The sequence below is a fragment of the Rousettus aegyptiacus genome, unplaced genomic scaffold (genome assembly GCF_014176215.1).
Source record: "Rousettus aegyptiacus isolate mRouAeg1 unplaced genomic scaffold, mRouAeg1.p scaffold_m13_p_12, whole genome shotgun sequence".
In the NCBI taxonomy this organism is placed as follows: Eukaryota; Metazoa; Chordata; class Mammalia; order Chiroptera; family Pteropodidae; genus Rousettus; species Rousettus aegyptiacus.
The window spans coordinates 39,963,519-39,969,228 of record NW_023416287.1 but is presented as its reverse complement, the minus strand read 5'-3'; positions in this window follow the sequence as shown (position 1 = coordinate 39,969,228).

Sequence of the window (5,710 nt, the reverse complement as noted above, 5' to 3'; positions counted from 1 at the left end):
ATTTGTATGGAAGCACGAAAGACCTCAAATTACCAAAGCCATCCTGAGAAAAAAGAACAAGGCTGGAGGCATCACTCTGCCCAACTTCAAATTATACTACAAAGTGACAGTAATCAAAATGACATGGTATTGGCAGAAAAACAGATACACAGACCAGTGGAACAGAATCGGGAGTCCAGAAGTAAATCCATATTTATATGGGCAAATAATTTCTGACAAAAAAACCAAAAACACACAGTGGAGAAAGGAAAGCCTCTTCAATAAATGGTGCTGGGGAAACTGGAAAGCCACCTGCAAAAGAATGAAACTAGACTGTAGTCTATCACCAAACACCAAAGTTAACTCAAAATGGATTAAGGACCTGAAACAATAAAACATGTAGAAGAAAACATAGGAACTAAACTCAAGGACCTTGGACTTAAAGAGGATTTTATGAATTTGACCTCAAAAGCAAGGGAAGTAAGAGCTAAAATAAATGAATGGGACGACATCAAATGAAAAAGCTTCTGCTCAGCAAAAGAAACCATCAGCAAGGGAAAGAGACAAACATCCAAATGGGAAAATATATTTACAAGCAATGCCTCTGATAAGGGCCTAATATCCAAAATATACGAAGAATTTAATAATATCAAAAAACAAATGATCCAATAAAAAAATGTGCAGAGGACCTGAACAAACACTTCTCCCTATAGGACATAAAAATGGCCAACGAATATTTGAAAAGATGCTCAACATCGCTAACTATTAGTGAAATGTAAATCGAAACCACAATGAGATACCATCTCACACCTGTTGGAATAGCTATAATCAACAGGATAATTAATAACAAATGTTGGAGAGGATGCAGAGAAAAAGGAACCCTCATGCACTGCTGGTGGGATGGCAAACTGGTACAGTCGCTTTGGAAAACAATATGGAGGTTCTTCAAAAAACTAAGAATTGATCTACCATATGATCCAGCAATCCCTCTACTGAGTATTTACTCCAAAGACTTGAAAACTCATATCTAAAAAAGATATTTTCACACCAATGTTCATAGCAGCACTATTCACGGTGGCCAGGACATGGTCGCAACCAAAATGTCCTAGGATAGATGATTGGCTAAAGAACCTGTGGTACATATATACAATGGGATATTACTCAGCCATAAAAAGAGATGAAATATTGCCTTTTGCGACACCATGGATGGACCTCGAGATAATCATGCTAAGTGAAATAAGCCAGACAGAAAATGTTGAAAATTACATGATGTCACTTATATGTGAGATATAAACCTAAAATCAACAAATGAACAGGACAAACTAACAGAGACTCATGAACATGGACAATAGACTAGTGGTTACCAGATGGTAGGAGGGAGGGGAGAGGGAGGAAGTAGATGGGGTAAAGGAGGTCAAATATGTGGTGACAGAAGAAATCTAATTATGGGAGGTGAACACACAGTGTTAATATATATGTGCCTTACTGTTATAGTGTACAGCTGAAACTTATTGGATTTCATTAACCAATGTCACCATAAAAAATAAAAATAAATAAAAAATTAAAATGTAAAATCAATGGCTTTTATTATATTCACGGAGTTGTGCATCATGGCAATCAATTTTGGAACATTTTTATTACTCAAAAAATAATAATAAATACTGTAACCTTTAGGTATCACTTTCCATGCCCCCATCAATTCTCCCTGACTTCCTAGACCAAGGCAACCACTAATCTACTTTCCCTTGCAATATCTTCTTGGCTATATTGTCTGATTTCTTGTATCTGTCTTCAATTAATTAATACTTTACAAGAAATAAGAAGTGATTAATTACATTATATCCTGTCCTAATAGACATATATAGACGAAAAAGACAAATACATGTTGAAAATAAAAGGATGAAAAATGATACATATACAAATGTCAACAAAAGAAAGTAGATTTGGCCATAGTAGTATTTTTAAAAAATAGGATTTAAGAACTAGAGTTATCTAGGTAGGACAAAGAAGGACATTTTATGATATAATACATAAAGAAATTACAAATCATGAATTTTTCTGCACCTAACATCATAACCTTGAAATCTTTTTATTTGTTAGGATGCTTTTCATTGCTAATAACAGAAAGCACAATTTAAGTTGGCTTAAATTGTTAAGGGAATTCACTGAACCACAATAGTCCAGACAGGATAGCTTTCAGGTAAGATCTGATCCAGTGGCTAAATGAAGCTCTCAAAGACCTTATTTCTTTCATCCTCTCATCCTTGCTTTCAGGGCATTTTTTCACCTAAAGCAGTCTCCTTATGATCAGAGGATGGCTGCTAGAAGGATATGTAGATAAGTATTTCCTCATTAGCATCTGGTCTGAGTTCTCTCTCCCTTTAACTACACACACACACACACACACACACACACACACACACACACACACACTTGGGTCATATGATCATGTCTGAACCAGTCCATGCAGCCAGGGGAATGGCAAGTAGTAGTGGCTTAGGCTTGGCTTATGCATAAATTCTGAAATAAACTGAAGCAAGGAGGAAGGCATTTCTCAGTTATCTGAGACTATCATAGCCCGCCCATGGTATGATATCAGTTATGTCCCAAATACTTGGAAGTGACACAATATAAAAGAAATGGGACAAATCCTGAGGAGCTGACCTCATGTCTGATACTTGTATGAGCAAATGGATTGAATAATTGACAAATCCATAATCATATTGGGAGAGTTTTAACTTACCTCTCTTATGAATTGACTAAAATAAATAAGGATGCTGTGATGTCAATTATAAAATATAAGCTTCTACTTTGTATACAACATGTTAAAAATGCATATTCCTTTCAAACAGTCAAGGAACAGTAGCAAAAATTAGTTGCTGTCACACTATGAAAAGAATCTTAATAAATTTCAAAAAGTAAAAATCAGAGAAGCCATATTTTGACCATAATTGTTTTTGTGAAACTAGAAGGAATATTCCGGCACAGTGAGACTCCGATCTCTACTATACGACAGACTGTAGTTGCTGTGGCTAGGGGTCCTAGAGCCTCATGCAGGTTGATGATATACATTCCTCTACCCCTGTCACTAGACTTTCCAACAAACTCTAGTAGATGATTTTCCAGCGGAGTGACATACTGAACAAGAACTTGCTTAGAAACCTTATAGCCAACAGGTAGGGATCGAAAGGTCTCATCAGAAGACAATGGCTGGGTGAAAGGGGCACTAGAGGGAGTGGTAATATCACTTATGTAGAGCATGATCTGAACCATCTTGTTGCTGGTCTGGGTTTCAAAAGTGAACTGGTTCACCCTATTGACAGATGTGCTGACAATGGTTTGGTTTTAGAACTGCTTCATTAAATAGAGATTGTCTTAAAAACTGTGTCATGGTTCTGAAAGGCCCATCCAATGATGCTTTGGTAGATCAACTAGATGTAAGGGAATGAGTAGGATGCAGAACAAAACATGAAGTACCCAGGAAGTAGGGAAGCTGAAAGAGCAATGTGTTATCCTTCCTCTCAATGACCCAGACTCTGGCTGAGGAGACTACCAGAGAGTGAGAGTGAAAGAGGAAGTGATAATGACTGAGTCACAGCACACAAAGGTTTGGATTAGGGAGGCCTGACTGTGAAGTTCTTGAATTTTGAAAACAGGTTGGATGTATCCTTAGGGCGAAGAAGATAACAGATTTGGCACAAGAGTATTAAGGGCAGTGAACATAAATTGAAGCTTTGGGCAGCCCTTTCCTACTATAATATTTTTCAGCATAGAGCCAATTACATAGAAGGATGTTATACGTACAAAACTACAAAGTCCTGTGAGTAAATAGTTAACAGCAGGCCTGGACTGACCTTTGCTTACCTGGGAAAATGACCTCAGGTCTCTCTTCTTTCAGTACCGTCTCCCTGGAAATTATAGGGGTAAGATAGATATATAATGTTGTGTCTGCTTTCTTTGCTGTTCCTCTTTGATCTGTGGGTCTATACCTGGACTGGGAGAGCTGTGCTTTACATGGCCAGAAAAATATTTTTTAAAATGGTGAGAAATTGAGGTGACAGCTTTTGTGTTAAGGTTACCCTTGAATATTTTGTCTGTCATCTGCAGTAATTATGCATGTCCCATGTGTGTAAGGGGACATCGGAAGCTGTGTACCTGGGTAGTTGTTGGAATCCCCAAAAGATAAAGTGATGGTGCATGCTGAGTATCCTTTCCTGTGTATCCTTCTATAAAGCTATTGAAACATAATAGTAGACCAAAGCTTATCATGGTTTGTGAATTTGATTGCCAATCTAAACCTGTGATAACCACCGGTGATACTGAAGGAACAAGTAAGAAATTGTAGATGAATGGCACACATCACAGAAGAATCGACCCACAATTAGACATTTTAGACATTGGAAGAATTCACAAAAGAAATTAGTTCTCTACAATTTCAAAGAAGCTAGAGAAAACATCTGTCTTTACAAAAAAAAAAACAAAAAACGAGGGCAGAAAGCTCAAGAGAAAAACGTATAAAATTTCAAAGAAGAAATAATAAGCCCCCAGAAAGTGATCAGCTAATTAAGAGAAAGCAGACAGAATCCATAATATAAATTACAAATAAAAATAAAGGTAATATAGAGCACAAGCCACATTAAAAAACAGCAAATATATTCTACATACAAGTAGTTATATATAAAATAACACATATAGAACAAATGTGACTGAAAACACAGTTAGGGACACGGTGAATAAGCTAGAAGAAACAACAGCAAAAAGTTAGTAGAAAACAGTAAGTTTACAACAATTATAGAGATAATAAATGTGAAAGCAAAAGAAACCTAGCATATCATAATTTTCTGAACAAAGAAAAACAAATAAAATGGAAACAAGATCTCAAGATGTAACAGAAGAAAATTTCCTTATAAAGATATACCTGGATTTGCAGCACCAAAAAATACTTGGTGATTTTTCCAAATTTCAAGGATAAGTAAAAATTAGAATAGGCTTCTATATAGAAAAAAAAGGACATGGTATGTGGCAGTCTTCAAGTTATCCCCACAAATTCTTTGATACAATTCTCTTCAAGAGGTAGAGCTAACTTTCTTTCCCCTTGGGTCTGGGCTGGGCTTAGCGACTCATTTCTAGGTAAAACAATACAGTAGAAGTGATGGGATGTCACTTCTGAGGTTAGGTTATGAAAAGGTTATAAAAATGTGGCTTCCGGCTAAATTGTGCATGCACTCTCTCTCTTGTTAATTACTTGTTCTGAAGAAAGTCACTTGTCATTAGACACTCAAGAAACCTACAGAGAGGCTCAGGTGGAGAGGACTGAGTCCTTTCAACAATCATGTGAGTGGGCATAGAAGCAGATTCTTCAGCCCCAGTCGATAGCTTCATTGCAGCCTCATACAGACTCTGAGCCAGAATCATGCAAGCCAATCTGTTCCCAGATTTCTCAAACACAGACACTGTGAGATATAAGTATTTGTTCTTTTCAGCCCAGTTTTCAGGTAATTTGTTCTGCAGCAATAGATAATTAACATGTGATACAAAAAGGAAACTGTTGTTCTCAAAATTTTCTACATCCATATTCCATTCCAGAAGATAGGCAGCAAAATCTGAAAAGTTCGGAGAAAAAGAAAGCATGATCCAGGAATTTTAGGGCTAGCTGAGTTGTTCACATGTGTATGTAGCAGAGAGACATGCTCAAGAATGTGATCATTTTGGCAAAAAAATATTTGATATA